Raw genomic sequence first — 16,780 nt, 5'->3', positions numbered from 1 at the left:
CCAAACAAGCCGGTATTTTGAAGTCAACGAACATAAACACAACCCCATCCTAGTCAAAGTTCAAGCCTATATTCCAAAGCCATAATATATACATGGTTCTTATTGCACAGTTTGGATTATGAGACAGCCACTTCTCCAGTCTTGCTCTACAAGCTAATAAAATCAATCAGTGTTTAGAAGAAACCAGCATGAAATAAATTCTCTATCCACTTCTAGTTTTAGAAGATTTTCACTCCAAAAAAGATTGCTGATAATGGGTAATAAAAATAACAATAGCCACATCCAAGAAGAGCCTATAGTAGTCAAAGGAATATGTATGACCTTTCAAGAAAATCTATGCCAAGATTCTGGCCTCATAGCTGTTCACTGAGTGGTATTCAGGAAGCTCACTTGGGCATAGACTCAAGAGACTTCTTCATTAGCAAAGATAAACAGTCCTTATTATCCTTGCAGAGTTCCTGCCATTAGGATGACAAGACAAATGTCATGTGCTTTGCTTATTAACTTATCCATCCATTTATTTCTGTGGTGTTGGGAATATTACTCAAGGCCTTGCACTTGCAAACTAAGATCTCAACCACTGCCCTGCACCCCGTCCCCCTGCCCCGAGTTCATCCTATGTAAATGTGTGTGCACGAGCACATATCTCCATATCTCTGTGTGTGCTGGTGTCTTGTGGGTCTGCATCTGTCTCTGTGTGTGTTAATTTTGTTGGATCAATAAATAAATCATCATCCGATGAAGTGCAAGATGGCACAACACAAACACTGTCTTTGAACACCTAAAGCTGAGAAAATATCTATCTTTCCTTTTTTGTTGTTATCCAAGCATTTCGAAGGCTTTCAAGTGACAATGGTACCTAGGTTCATGGCACAATTTGTGAATACAGGCCAGGTTGGGCGTATGTAGAGGCTGGCGCATGCTTCTTTCAGTTGGTCACTTTCTAGACTTCAAGATCCCTTCTTCTCATTGTATGTGGCTGTGTGTCGTGTATGCACGTGTGTTTATGGTACCAGTGTCTCCCTTCTGGGCGCCACTGTACATTTTGGGACAGGGACTCTTTCTACACCAGGAACTCACCCACTGGCTAGCCTGACTGGTAGCAAGCCCCGCCAAGATCTCCATTTCTCCTTCCTGGCCCTGGGACTGCAGATGTACTCAGCCACACCTGGCTTTGCATGTGTATAGGTGCCTGAGGATCTGAAGCTGGGTCCTCGTGCTTCTGCATCCAGTACTCTACCCATTGAGCCATCTCCCCAGCCCTCAAGCTTGACAGTTATTTCATTTTTTTAAATTTGTTACAACATGAAATTGATCTGGACAAGCATTGAAATCTAACATCCCTTTGCAGCCTTGCTCACTTCTTACATAGAATAGGGTTCCCTTAAATTATATCATTTTTGCCTCCTAAGAAGTCTAAAACTTCTGAAGACAACCAGTCAGGCCCATCTGTTATGAGGCTCATATGCTAACAGCCTTTTCACCTACACAGCTACAAGCAGCTACTCTCTATCTGTTGTTGGGGATGAGCAGTGATTTCAGATGACTTAAGGACATGTTCTGTGCCTGCAAAGTGCCTCAAAGCCAACAATGCTGGGCTTGCGTGGCTGGGGCTAGATGGATGGGTTTTCTCTGCTCGTACCCAGGGCCCAAGCTCCGCAAGCTCATGGGATACTTTCTGGGTAGTGCTTCTCTGCTGACATAGCTCCCAACAGCTGGAGTAACCACGAGTCACCCTGTCCTTCCACACCTGGGCTAGCATTGAGCAATCTTCCAACACTCTCCTTTCACTGACAATGAAACCGAGGCTCAGAAGGTCAGTACCTCCCAGCGTCTGCAACCAGAAACAGATTTCCTGGTTTCTTTTGTACCGTGTCCCCTTTCAAATTGAGGCATCTCACCTTAGAAAAAGCCGACTGAGTATTAACTCTGTTAAAATTGCTTCTTGGTTTAGGATACAACAGAAAGGTGAAGAGAAATGAGTGCAAAGAGAGACCGGACGCCAAACACGACAAACTTCAGACCATTCCATCACCACTGGTGCCACCTAACAGCCTGGTTAGCACAACCACCCTGTTTAGTTACTTATATTAGCTTTCCTTAGAACTAAATAACAAAATTGTAAATATTTGAACCAGACAGACGGTCCTATTCTATTACACAAACTCAATACGAGTACTGGCATTTAAACAGATGCCCTTGAACTGCATAAGCACTCTTGATTTTTTTACTTACTAGTCTGTAATTTTTATTTCCATGTATTCGAGCTGCTCATCTTTCCTAGCCGTGTCCTAGTCCACAGGGTCTGCATGAAGTCACTTCTTACATTAGTCTTGTCCCATATGGGGAAAGACTTCACATGCTTTCATGGGTATCATGGGAAATATTATTTTCCTTAAAATATTATCAGAAAAAATTATTAAATCGAAAGGCAGGAATATTTTATGAACTCATATTTAACCCATATCAAAGCATTTATAATTTCTTATAAAGCAACCAACAATAAATAAGTATCCTACATTTAGCACATGTTCTAGCTTTGTACTTGACATATAAAAGAGGTTTATTCAATTCAAGTTGTACCTCAAGTTTCTTTTTATTATTATTTTAATGGTGACAGCAATTCTTCTACTGCTTAAAATAATTTGTCTTTTATCTTTAATGAAAAAAATTAAATAATCATATAAGTTGGCCATGTTTAGGTCCTGACTTTACTTTTATAGTTAAATGGCCTTATATGTAGTGTGTGTGTGTGTGCGTGTGCGTGTGTGCATGTATGTGAATTGTATTATACCAGAGCTGCAGTTATAGGCAGTTGTGAGCCAACTGCTATGGGTGTTGGGAACTGACCCCAGGCCCTCTACAACAGCCAGCACCATCCTCTCAGCTCCTGGTTGCTGGATTATTTTGTACCTTTATCTGGAGTCTATGGAGTCGGTTTCTCGCTTCTATTTTTATTATCTCAGTCCACACATTGAAGATGGAACGTTGATTCAAACTGTAACATGTGATCGGCACTGAACTATCGATTCTGTGTTGTTGCATGAACACGGCATGCACATTTTGGGCTGCTTCAGGTACACATTTGGGCTGCGTGTGGTGTGTCTGAGTCTGTGGAAGGACAACCTTCTGCTCCTTGTTATTCTTGTCCTAACAATCTTGAATACACCTGTGTGCTTGCAAAGTCCTCAGCTGCTTTACTCCAGGTTAGGCGGCCTTCAATCCCTGGCTTCTTTACCCCTCATTTCAATCATACTCAGAAACTTTCATTTGGATTGTGGTTAAAATTGCACTTATCATAAATGCAATATTTAGGTGTGATTAATGGCAACGTCATTTTGGGACTTTAGTTTTCACGTTCCATGTTAAGCAAGTCCACTGTATTATAAGTTATCTCTGTGTGGATGACACTCTGACTTTCACATCCCATAAATGTTCACATTCTGTTAGCCTCCCCTTCCCCCTTTCCCGTTCCTATTTTACTTGCTAAAAATACATCATGCCTATCCAGCAACTAATTGTGCTAATTCTTTTTAAGTCTTCCAGAATAATATCCCCTGTATGTGGTTAAACAGTGATTAAGTAGACAATAAGTATTATAAGTCCTATCTTAAATCAACCAGCTTAATTTTCTTGACAAAACTGAGATCAAACTATACATAAACACTACCACATCCACAAAGTACCCCCATCTGCCATTTATTCCCCCATCTGCCATTTATTCCCCCATCTGAAGAACCCTTGAGCTCATTTAAAACAAAAATGAATGCCTCGGACAGCCCAGTGACAAGTACCTTCCTCCCTCCCCATTCTCCAATGTCTCCCGCTTCTTCTGTCATCTAGGGCTTGGATTCAAAGACAGGGGAAAACGGAGTGCAAGTGACCTGGAGACATAATAACATACCAGGCCTCCACGACGCAGGTAGAGGCAGGAGGATCAGGAATTCAAGGTCAGCCTCAGCTGCACTGCAAGTTTGAGACCAATCTGAGCTACATAAGACCTCTTATAATCAAAGATTTTGAACTTATTTGTTTGGGCTGAAAACAGTCTCCATTTTGTGGTGCATGCTAATTATAACCATATGCCATCATCCTTGATTTAATGGATACTCAATAGGTACTGCAAAGCAATGTTACATTTCAGATAGCATAAGTGGTCCGGATATCTAGGCGCTGTGTTGATGGGCAAGAGAAGGTCAACACACACAAATGAAAGGAGGAAGCATCTCGATTGTCCCTGTGAGAATTCTAAGGACCAAGACTGGTTCTGTGTTTACTTTAGAAGCCACTCCGTGTGTTCAGTGGTGTGAAAGTACATGAGCCATTTCTCTGCTTTACCGGAGAAAGACAATGCATAGAGAAAGTGGCAGATATTTCATCTGAACTATAGTTCCTCAAAGACTGCAAGATGTCTACAAATTTTCTTCCCTGGAGTTCAAAATAGCAAGCTGAGTGGGCGTGAGCAGTTCAAGGAGAAAGAAAGAGGGGGAGAGGAGGGAAAGGGGGGAAGGGAGAGGGGAGAGGGAACAAGGAGAAGGAGGAGGAGGAGGAGTAGTTATGGAACAAAAGTAATCATACTGTCTGCTCCTTGATGTGACACCTACAAAAGACCATCTGAAGAGTTGTGTATGATTTGTGTGAAAGGATAGTTTGAGCCAGAATATAAATACAGATTATGACTTCACACAGAATCTCTTGTTCATATAATATGTGTGTACATGTATAAGTGTATGTATGGGGGTAGGAAGAGAGCACACACACAAAGACTGGCCCTGGGTGTCTTCCTCAATAGCTCTCCTTTATTTTGGGGGACAGCATATGTCTGAACATGGAGCTTGTTACTTTGCTAGACAGGCTGGTCACTTAGCCCCAGAGATCCCCCTGTCTCTGCCTCACCCAATCTTATTTTTTTTTTTAACATGAGCGCTAGGTTCCAGAACTCATCCTCATTCTCGCAAGGCCAGTGCTTTACAGATGGAACGATCTCGCCAGTCCGAAGTGGGACCAGTCATTCTTAAAGACTAAAGCCAGCATCAGGGTCACAGGAAAGGCCAGCAGCACTCCTTGATAGCCAGATACCTTTCTAAGTCACAACAGCGCCTCTGCAGAGACCTGAAGATGGTGCGGTCTTGGCAGTGCTTTTTTAAAACTTTAACAAACACATGGTCAACAGGGGAGTTTGTTAAATTATAATGCCCGTTCTAGATTCTGTAAGTCTGAGGTGAAACTAAAACATGGATCATGTGCTAGTATGAGGGTTGCAGCTTGAGAAGCAAGATTTTAACTAATAGCCAGCCGGTTAAGTGTCTACCTTTCTGGTAGCCATTGCCGGAAGTGATAAAGTCTATGACATGAGACCTGAGCAACAACAACATACGCACATATACATACACACACATCACAGGCATGCAGGGTGGAGAGAGGGCATGCACATATTGTTTCTTAAGAGTAGTGCTGCAGTTGGAGCGAGGGCTACTTGGTTAAGAACTTCTAGAGGACCCGGATTCAATTCCCAGCATCCACATGGCAGATCACAATCGTCTGCAACTCCAGTTCAGGAGACTCGATGCCCATGACAGAAAAAGGAACATAAAATAAAAATAAATAAATGTTTAGAAAAAAGAGTAAGTGCTCAATGCTAAAAGGCACAGTGAAGATCCTAAAACTAATAATTGCTGAGAGCAGGGAGCATTCAGTTTAGTCAACAGCAGTTACCAAGGGCTTCAAATACGCTGAAGGTATAGGCCCCAGGGTGGAATGGGAAGTAGACAGGAATGAAGAACGAGATGGACCTCCAAGGCAAGCAAGAAAGCAGAGTTCAGACAATTACAGTGCACCTGCTTTGAGGTCAAAGATCTCATCGCTGGAGACTTCCAGCAAGGATCCACTTTGAACCTAAGGAAGAGAGACTGCAACTCAAGTATTTTCAGGTCTGAGAGCTATAATCCTACCCAAGGATGGAGAGGACTGGATAGCTTGCCTTTGCCCCATGCAAATTCGCTCACTAGCAACAGTAACAGTGTTAGGAATGTCATTTTGGGTGTAAGCCTGGGAGCACAAAATTATCATTTTGGTATACATATTTATGCACATGTATGTCTCTGGTTAACATTCGTCTTTAATAACAGCTCCAACATCATTAGGTTACAACTTTCTAACATAATTGATAATTTTCTGTTAGTGTTTGAATATTACTTTTATTGCAAAAAAAAAAAGTAAACGCTTCCTATACAGTACTTTGGGACGGCACACACCCACACAACACCCTCAGCTACAGCATCTTCTTCCTGTCCTCCCACCCTGACTGGCAACAAGGAAGAAACATTCCCAGAAGCAGAATGAAATCATTCATGAATTATACCTTCTTTTTTTTTTTAACCTCCTCGGAAACATTTTCCTGCTGGCCCACATAATGTTAGATGTACTGCACAAAGTTGTCGACAGAAAAGCAACAGTGAACTGCAAAGATTTCTATGAAAGCAAAAATTCCATCAAGAGGCCATTGTGAAGACGGTAACATGGGACTGTGGGGATGTAACTGCCACCGGCAAGGGCAGGAGAAGCACTTGGAAAAGAATCAGGACAGGGCACCGTCCCGAGGCCAGGTGACCACTCTTCTTCCATTGGCCGTAGAACATACTCCATCACCTTAGTGAGGCACTGAAAACAAACTGGGATGCTCCTGCCGTGTTTCACGGTAATGTCAACTGGCCTGATGCATTCAGCGAAAGGATTAAAACAAACAAAAAAAGCAAAGTTGGTACCTTTTGGCAGGCCTTGCCAAGGTATGCCACTAAGCAAACATGCCCCCATGCAACAGAGTTAGTGCAAGAGGGTGACTGGGGGAGGAGGAAGGGAGGAAGTGAATGAGGGAATGGCCATCTAGAAATGCGGACATGAGAGACGTGGGTGGGAGACAGAGAGAACAGGCCAGAAAAAAAGGTAAGAGAGAAGCAAGTGAGGGCCGCTGTGACTGGCAGGCACTTTTAAAAGGTGCACCTGTCACACCTGATGGTGGAAAGGCACCTGGAGGCAGGCCATGATGTCACTGCCTAGGTGTTGAGGCAGGCTGCTGCCGCTGCAGGAACTAACATTAACTATCCCTGGGACTTGCTTTTCCTACCAAACCTCTGTCACTTCAAGACTTCGAGGCTTGAACACTGTAAGACACCTGTAATCATAACTCTTCTACTAGGTAGAGCCCTGGAACTCCGCTTCCTGCAGTGAATTACTGTCCTCCATCCATAGGCCCATCCCAGATCTGGACATGCAAGCCCTCACGAACAAGGAGAAAATGTTGTCAGCATAAGAAACCTAAATCAAGTCTAACTTATGAACAGCTTCAGAACATGAAATACAATATGAATAAGATACCCCAATGAAACCACAAAGCCTGCCTTCCCTCAAATCTCTCTACTCAGAACCCTTTCTGGTACTCTCCCCTATGTCATGGGACCAAGACAACTACAACTATTTCATTTCTCCAAACCCACGACAGCAAGAGAGCGCCAAAATTTCACCGGAGGGGACCAAAGAACAAAAACACACAAAACAAAGTAAGTTTTTGTGGGGAAAAGAAAGTGAAAAGGAAAACAAAAGCAACCATGAAATCCTGGGACTTTATCAACTCCCACATAAAGAAGTAAACAGCTGTCCCTAAAAAGGAGATGGGCTTTCCTAGAGCAGCAAGGAGAGACTCCTCTTGGTGGGAAATCCAGTGAGACACACAGCAAGTGACTCTTAGAATATAAATCAGGACAAGACAGATCTCTTTTGGTTTTCTGAGGCAATTTCTGTTTGAACTGAATTGGCCTTCTGAACACAGACCGTCGGTGATAAGTCTCCCTCACCAGACAATGATGAGGAGTGCATAGCTTTGGGCTAGTTATGAAACACAGGATTATTTTATCCTCCTTGATAGCCGCCACTGCAATCCTCTGTGTTCACGAGTCTACCTGCTTTTAGAACCTCCAAGGGGGAATCACCAGAAGTCACAGACTTAGATCTGCAGCAGCACAGCTTCTAACTACATCCCTAGAATTACGGTTCACACAGGGTTCAGCTGAGCAAGACTTCCCCTGCCAGGAGTGATGTCTTCAGGAATCCAACCACTAGGCCTAGACTAAATGAAGGTCAGTGCAGCCCCCAGAGGAAGCCCTTCAACTAGCTGGGTTGGTTCTCCCAGGGAGCCAGGCCTAGAAAACCCTTCAGACTAACAATGGACCTGGCAGAGAGAGCAGCTGTCTTCCCCCACACAGAAGGGCGGGCCCTCCTCCCAAAGGACAGGCAGAGTGCAAACCTGTCTCCAGCAGACACCTGAAGAAGGCACAGCAGAGCAGTCAGGGACAGCCACTTGTGGCTGACACAAAGACAGATTCAGCCTCAGGACTAAGGCTGTGGAAATGTATATTGCAGACAGGACATCCCTCCTGGCACTCGGTGAGTGAAGCCCAGGCCACAGCAACAACAACCTGGCCAGAGGACAGCCTGCACCACACATCAAAGCCAGAGGCGCTGGGAGGCTGGCCAAAGACTCTGGGAGCTGCTGGGGAGTGCACTGCCAGGGACAATAGGCAAAGGGACCTGGTAGAATCTATGAATTCCCAGCACTGGGGAGGTCTTCTCAGAGATCCTGCCCTCTCCTGTCAGAGCTGTGATTGAATCTCTTTGAAGAAATAAAAAAAGGGAAAGAATATACATTCTTCAACATTCCTGTCTGAATGAGCGACACCACAATGCATGCTGAATGCACTCTGGTTCCCATAGGCTGCAGCCAAAATCCAAAACAATAGAGCTGAGTGAGATATACCGTGTGTGTGTGTGTGTGTGTGTGTGTGTGTGTGTGTGTGTGTGTGTGCGTGCGTGCGCGCGCGCGCACGCACACACCCACCTTCGTTTTCAGTGAAGGGAGTAATCTCAAACATTTAAAAGCAAACATCATGGCTGCATTGTTATGCCCTCCCAGAAATTTCCCACCAATTCTATTTAATTAGAGTCACATCGAATGTTAATTACAACCTGGCAGCACTATGATCTGGCAGGGCACAGCAGAACAGTCCCCTTGTAGGTAGCAAGGATTTAAGGTAAGACTTCAGACTCTGGCTCACAAGCATGACACAGCTCTTGATGGAGAAGGTTCTGCTGGAGAGACTTAGCCACTTAAGTCAACAGAAATAGAATCTGCTTCAAACATGTCTTGGGCTCGCATTTTCTAACAGAGAACAAACCGGGGACAGAAACAGACAGAGATCCCTGCCCTGTAGGAAGACCCTGAAAACAGCTCAGCCTGGGTTGTCAAAGGGTTCCAAGCATAGGCATAAAGATCTGGGTTCTGATCTGAGGCAGTCTACATGTATAAAAGCTGGTTTGGGGAGACCTTCTGGCCAGCTAGGTTTGTCTAATCAGTGCCCTCGAGGTTCAGGGAGAGACTCAGACTCAAAAAAAATAAAGCGTTGAGTGAGTGAGGAAAATATCCAACGACACTGACCTCTTACCTTCATTACACATGCATGCACGCATGCACTCCCCCACCCCACCCACACACAGCCTTTAAGTTACAGAAAAACAAATAAATCTCTTGTGATGTGATGTCTGGAGCTGGCTGCCCTTTAAGGTAAAGCAAACAGCAGAGACATGGGACCCCTGCAGCCCTGAAGTGACTGGCTTCCCTGTAAGAAGCCACCCTGCAGGAATGCTCTTTAGAAGGGACAGAGCTTGTCGGGTCTCTTTTCAAAGGAAATGTATGTGAGTTGAGGTCACTTGGTACTAATCGAGCCTGCACATCATGGCTGTATGGCCAGCAGCACATGCTCCATTAAGCCAGCAGTTTGTTAGAGCTCCGCCTGTCATCCCTAATGGCATGCTGGGGGTGGAATAACTTCCAGCTCCTTGCTAATCCGGTGTGGGGATGCCAAGGTAGAGAGCGTGTTTTACTTGACTGCTTAAAAGGAAGACTTATTTTCAGCTTGTAAATCACCGTTCTGGCTCCTTCGCCAGTCCTGATGCCACATTACAATCCTTTCAAAATATCTTTTTCCCATCAATTTTCACTCATTTTGACATAAGCAAACATTTAAAGGAATCCTGCTGAGCCTCCGAAAGATGAAACTACCAGAGGGAAGAGGTTAAAAATAAAACAAAAACAAAAGCAAAAAAAAAAAAAAAAAAAAACAGGAGTTCACAAATAGTTAGCATTTAAGATGGCTGTTGTTACACCATCAGTTGGCAGCCAGGACTTAGCAGGACTCTAGAACCGGAGGACACCAAGCAATTTTCTTTATGTCACACTTCTGAAGAGGCCTTTGAAGAAAAACATAATAATAAGGGAAATTTTAGAGCTTCTAACTGATATAGGAGGAACCCTAGCTATTTCTGTAATGATTCCCCTGAGACTGGTGCTGACTATTCTAAACACAGGATGTGTCGTTTGTTGTCCCTCACAAAAGACAACCAGACTAGTATCGGCCTCAAAAACATCCCAACTACAGATCCATGTAAAGTCTAGCAATAGCCAAAGAGCCAAACGGAATTTTTATTCATGTATTTAAATTATTTTCCCAACGTGAGATGACCGCAGGAAGTGTGTTTCTTGTTTTTATGAATGCCAAAAGGGAAAGACAGTTACATAACTCGGGTCTGCATCATAGCTCCAAAAATTCCAGCCTACCTAAGAGCCGAGTCTTCACAGCTAAGGCTTCGAATTTTTAAAATTAGCTTAGATTAATCTGTAGTAACTAGGCACTTGTTCTGTGTAGTTACAGCAGGCTACATTCAACCAACCCATAAGGCTTGATGACTTTTAATTTTTTTATGAAACCAAAGACATAACTTTAATATCTAACCGCTTAACAGACTTCACTGTCCGATGAAATACAATTTGCTTCCTGTTTCAATCTCTGTAACATTATAACAACTCCAATAGCAATCCTTCCCTAAAGTTACTGTACTGTGAAGAAACCATTGGCACAGAAAGATGAGCCTAATAGCAATGGATTTCAAGACAGTCTCAAATGAGCACAGGCCACACAGAGAGGGAGTGTCACCTCTGTTTGGACTGGGAATGACCTCCCTAAATGACCCTGACGTTTTTCCCCCCTCTTGTGTATTCACAAATGGAAGTGGCTTACCTGGCCCCCTCCCCGATCCCGACCCACATAAGAATGTAGGCTACATAGGAAGTAAGTTATATCCCAGCTTCTCAAGAAGGTGGTTGGATTCTACCTCCTCCAGCCACTACTTTTACAAATACCTGGGAAAATGGAATGAAAACTGCTTACTACCACCATCCCGTCACGGATGGTGATTAAAACCAGCTCAAGCAGCAACTGAGCCCTGCTTCATGGAGACAAGAGAAGTCTGGTCTCCTCCAGAATTCTACAGGCTAAATCCAACTAACAAGGCTGGATGATCTTTTTAAATGTAGATAGCACTAGAAAAGGCAGCATTTTGATACCTAAGTATTCTAGTCTCTCTAACGGGTTATTTCTGTGATCTGCTATTCTATTACATACCATGCTGCCACAGCAGAAGGTTGCTAGTGTGGTCTTTAACCTCAAAAATCACATGACTGGAGGAAGTATGGTAAGTGTGGCCCATCAGGTTACAGTAGGGCTCAAGAAAGGGTAGATACCTGGTGTCAGGGGATGTCTGTGAGGAGGGACTTTTAATACTCATCAGCAGACGGTTGTCAAGGAGACAGGGAGAGCCCCAAATTTGAAGAGGAGATATGTTCAGTCTGGGGCCAAACTCAGCTTGAGGTGTCTTCAGGAATATCTTAGATAGAAATGACCAAGAGGGAACCATTGCACTTCCAGGTACAGAACGCAGGGAATGTGTGTGTGCGCACACCCAGCTGTATCCATGAGCCTAGAGTGATGCTCAGGACAGCGTGCCTTGGAAGACAGGGCACTTCGGAAACCGTGGGCAGGAAGAGGCTCAGTGCCTGAAATGTGGTTGAAGTCATAATGAGGGCAGGTGTGTAAAGAGGTTAAAAACAACAGTGTGACCCGGCTACCAGGGCACACAGCCACTGAGACAAACAGAGGAAGAGTGAGGCATGCGAGTCAACTGCAAATATGCAACAGCTGAAGTCAGTCACGGAGTGAAATGTGTCACTGGGTTTCAAAATTAGGAAGCTGCTGTGATAACAAGTTAGGTGGTCAAAATGATGAAGCCATAGAAACAAGTCACGCAGGAGCGGCGAAAGCCTTGGGAGTTGTTTTATCCTTTGCTTTTTTTTTCCCCCTCTCATTTTTTTTTCAAGATAGAAGAGATTTCAACATTTTTTTTTTCAGTAAAAGAAAAGACCTGAGGGAGGAAAATAACAACGTCCTAACAAGATTTTACAAGATTAAATTTTGGCCAGAGTGAAGAAATAATTATGACTTGATTGTGTTAAAGTAAAACTTCAAATTCTCAACAATTAGCTAACCACTAATATTGATTTATGGACCCAGGGAGCCTTTAATCAAAGGGATAGGCTGTTCTGCCATAAAAGGAATCAGGAAGAAATCAGACAGAACTGTGGAAAGGGTACACAGGAAAGGCTAGGCAGCCTCGTGGCTCCGCCAGAAGAACTTTAAATATCAGCAGCAGCATGAACTCCTGCTTTTAAGGCTGTTTTTAAATTAATGCAATAACAACCACTTCCATTGGAAAGTCTAACCAGTGTTTATAATGTTTCAGATAGTATCTGAGACAAAGAGGAGGCCCAAACTGCCGGGCTGAAGGAACTTTTCAAACATGTGTCTCAAGAGGAGGTGAGCCCTAAGCCTGAGTATTGAAGGCACCAGTGAAACGCTGACATCTGAAGCAACATGAGAGAAAACACTGGTGGGTGCCTCCCATTTCGCACCCAGACATGCTGATGCACTCCATCCTACCATGTTCTCATTCTGAAAGTCACTTCCTAACAAGGAAGCCATCACATCGAAAGCATTCAGCAAGAAACAGTTCCCACCAAAGAACACAAGCGATACCGTGTGATGGATTGTTTTGTGTGGGTCTAACTGAAAACCTAGTTTTTAATTCATGGGATGAAACATTCAAAAAAGGGTGTGTGTTCCTCTAGACCTGAGAGCCTGACATATGAGGCTGGTGTCTGGGGAGTTTAAAAATAACAGAAGCACTTTCTTATTTCGTTTACAAGTTAGGAATTTTCTAAGTACTTTGCTGTTAAGTCTTAAGAGATGTCAGGAAAAATAAAATAAAATAAAATAAAATAAAATAAATACAAAACTAGACCAACAAGAAGGAGCAAGGCCTAAAACACATAAGCCCTGGAAACAGGTTCTGGCTCCTAGCCAAGAGTAGGGTCCACTTGGTTTTCAGTATGACGCTTTGTATGCAGACTCACACAGATGCTCCAGGCATTACCTGATTTCTTTATAAGCTATAACAAGTCATTTTGGTAGTCCAGATTCTGTTTAGGCCACTCTAGTTTCTACAAAGCAAATGCTTAAAATCAGATCTTACTATTAGAAATGTTTAGTAAAAGACACACATAGAAATAGTAATGAAATTTGAACCATCATCAGAGAAAAATCAAAGCAGCCAGCATCTACTGATTCCCGTGGGCTTTGTTGTGTGTTTCCTATTAGTCTTTTTATGAGGTAGGTAAAATTACTTCCTATCACCACCTCCCTGTTGTCCACTCAGGACCTCAGAAGTCTAAGGAACTTGTTCATGGCAGCAGAGGAAGTGCTGAAGATTGGTATTTATGTATTTTTTGTTTACTTTTATTCATTTATTCATGTTACAACGTTTATGCATACTTGCAGGAATCTGATCTCTTCTACCATGTGGGTTTCTGGGATTGAACTTGGGTTGTCAGGCTTGGCTGAGAGTCCCTTTACCCCTCTACCCATCTCAAGGGCTCTGAAGAAGAATCTTTTAATCATCTACAATGAACCCAAAACTTATGATCTTGAATGGATAGATCCACAGATTGTGAAGTTAAGAAGATCCTTAGGTCCAAGAAAGACAGAACACCTTGCAGTCACACGCACCCCATTTTCAAATTCAAGTCTTAAGGACTTCAGTGGCAAAGGGACTCCTTGCCCCAAGTGTGAAGAGTTATAGACATGGCATCATTCCTGGCCACTCACAGAGCTGGAGGGACTGCCCTGTGATAAAGGGGGGGGTCTTTTGTCACCAGATTCTACATGGGGATGGGTGCTTTTAGAGCAAAGCTCAGTACTCCACAGTCAACAACAAAATCTTTCTTACATATCTCACAACATGGCTTCCCCTCGCTCACTGTCTTAATTTAGTCTAGCTCTAAAAAGCGTTTCTTACCCCAATGTCAGTTAAAAATCGATGTTTGGAAGATTTTCTGTGCCTGGGTTCCTCTAGATGACATTTGGAGAGTGTGTCATGCTCCCTGTCTCTCGAAATGACAATCTATTCCTGTTGTCCTTGAATAAGAGCCATGCTTTTTTTTTTTTAAAGAAAAATCACTACATGCTGCTCTTTTAAATTTTGCAGTAACTTCATTATTGGGAAATGTCTTTAATTTTTCCAAAGAAAAATAGCATTTACTTTCCTTTTAAAAATGTTTCCTGGTAGGTTGCCCACGCTCCAGTGGATGGCAACGTACAACTGAGCAACACTAATTGGACACAGTGGACTTTAAAAAAGTAAAGAAGGGCATGAGCTGGGAGGGGGATGTGGTATCGGAGAGGATCAGGAGGGGGTGGAGGGAAGGATTGAAAGGGATATGATCAGGCACCTTGTCTATAGGTCTGAAATTCTCCATGAATAAATAAAAACACCCTTTAAAATATCCATGATGAATGTTTTCTTCCCCTCGTTTATCCAACAATTCATTCAGCAAACAAATGTGTGCTACTGTAAGACTGTCCCCCATGAATCTCTGAATTAGCGAAGGGCAGACATTGAAAAGCAACTGTTACCAGTTAAACCCCTAAGCAGAAGGCACAGGGTGTCTATGAGTCTCTGAGCTTAACAACACTCTCCAAATGGCATGTCCTCCAGAACTCAGGACCGGAAGCTGCGTAATCAGAATTACACTTCATTTCTACAACTATCTCATGTCCCAGCACACCCTGAACCCAACCTCAAAAATCATCAGTAAGATGTTCTAGAAGTTTCCACTCTCACATTCTGGCTGTGGAAAATTCATCTATCTAAAGTGTCCACCTATATACAGTTTTGACAACTTTGGAGGGGAAGCGGGAAAGTATGAGAATAAAGAGAATCCTTGAACCTCTTCAGGTCCAGGAGCAACAATCCCCTCTGTGATTAGTCCTAATGTAAAATGGCAAATGGCCCTACCCTGACAAACTAGATATAAGCCTTTGTTATATGACATACAAACACAACTCGGGAGTCTGTGCTTCCCTTGTAACTAAACTTTCCTTTAGTCTCACCACAGTCCTGAACAGCATGCAGCTCCTGCTTCCTTCCCCTTTAAATCTCACAGGGCCCAGCTAGTTCTTACTGTCTCTGGTGAGCCGGGATCGCGATCCATAGCTGCAATTCCTTTCATCTCTTGGCAGACAAGTGCATTTGGTAAAGACGGCATACCACAGCACGTCCACAAGGACTCCAAAATATCTCCATGCATTCTCTATCCCTCATAAGGGGAGCCGGTCAACAGCTGTTTCAATTCGTCAGTTCTCTGAGCTTGGGACTGAGAGAGAAGGTTCTGCCCCAGAAGGTACTGCCTCTGGGAAGGTACTCCCAGAGGGAGTGCGAACTCTGACCTCCCTACCCAGACCATCTCCCTGTAGTGTTACGGAAGGCCTCACTTGTAACAGGTGCCAGCTGGGCTGGGACAACCCTTCTCTCATCCATCTCTGCTCATCTATCTCTCATCTCCACATCTTATCTGAAAAAAAAAATCACCTTCTCCAAGTTCACTTTTCCACCTCATATTTGAAGTCTGGACCATGCTTCCCCTCCAGACTAAAGCCACAAATAGTAGTAGGCACTCCAGGCTACCCTCCTAAAGCTTATATAACTGGATTTAGAATTAGCCTAGGGCAATGGAAGAGGAGCGCCACAGAGCTTGCCAACCTTCCATGGCACAGTCTCTTGCCACATAGCCAAACTGAGGACTTGAGTCAATAGCACAGAAACTGTCTTTCCCTAAGCCCGGGCCACAAAAGACCGGGAAGAACTCAAAGAAATAAACAAAGAAGTAAGAATAGCAAGACCCGTTGTCTAGTCGCAGAGTGACCTGCCGCGGCATTGACGGGAACACTCTCAATGGCTCCTATCTTTGTCAGAGGCAGCGGGGTTGGTACAATTACTGGCAGCAACAGGGGGCAGAAAATGGAAACAGGAGCGAGAGGAGAATTAAGTGAGTCAGAAACAAGGGCCGTCCTTGAGCAGGGAGTCCCGGGAGCTCAGGGCAAGAGGGAGAGGGAATTCCTGCTACAAGCCAGCAGGGGAAATCCCCTGCTTGGGGTTACCACTCACTCAGTCCTGGACTAGGGAGACTCACTATTTAGAAATTTAACCCTCTCTGTCCTTACTTGCCTACTCTGGCCTCTTCAATTCAGCCTTCGTGTTGTTGATAAAAGGCTGGTTCAGGCCGGCACATAAACAGGCCTCAGGTTCCCTGGTAGCCTATGGTGGTCTACGCAGCAGAAAGTTGACCTCCCAAGGGACAGGAAGCAAAGGCAGGGGCTACTTCTGACTATTGAGATTGAGAGGAAAGCAGGGCCAGGCTGCTGTCATCTGGTGGGCGGAGGGCATGGGATGCTGGGAACTATTTCACAGCGTACAAGCTGGTCTCTCCACCACAAAGAGTATC

General features: G+C 43.9%; 1 protein-coding gene across 8 annotated transcripts in view; it reads right to left on the bottom strand.

Annotated features, from left to right (window-relative positions):
• The window catches only part of Hivep2 (HIVEP zinc finger 2), a 190,188-nt gene that overhangs the window by 81,747 nt on the left and 91,661 nt on the right, over window positions 1-16,780 (bottom strand). The window lies entirely within an intron of this gene.

This window comes from Alexandromys fortis, unplaced genomic scaffold (assembly GCF_014885135.2).
Source record: "Alexandromys fortis isolate MF-2015 unplaced genomic scaffold, M_Fortis_MF-2015_v1.1 scaffold_215, whole genome shotgun sequence".
NCBI classification, from domain to species: domain Eukaryota; kingdom Metazoa; phylum Chordata; class Mammalia; order Rodentia; family Cricetidae; genus Alexandromys; species Alexandromys fortis.
The sequence above is the reverse complement of the archived record's forward strand: the minus strand, read 5'-3'. Positions and strand labels throughout refer to the sequence as shown.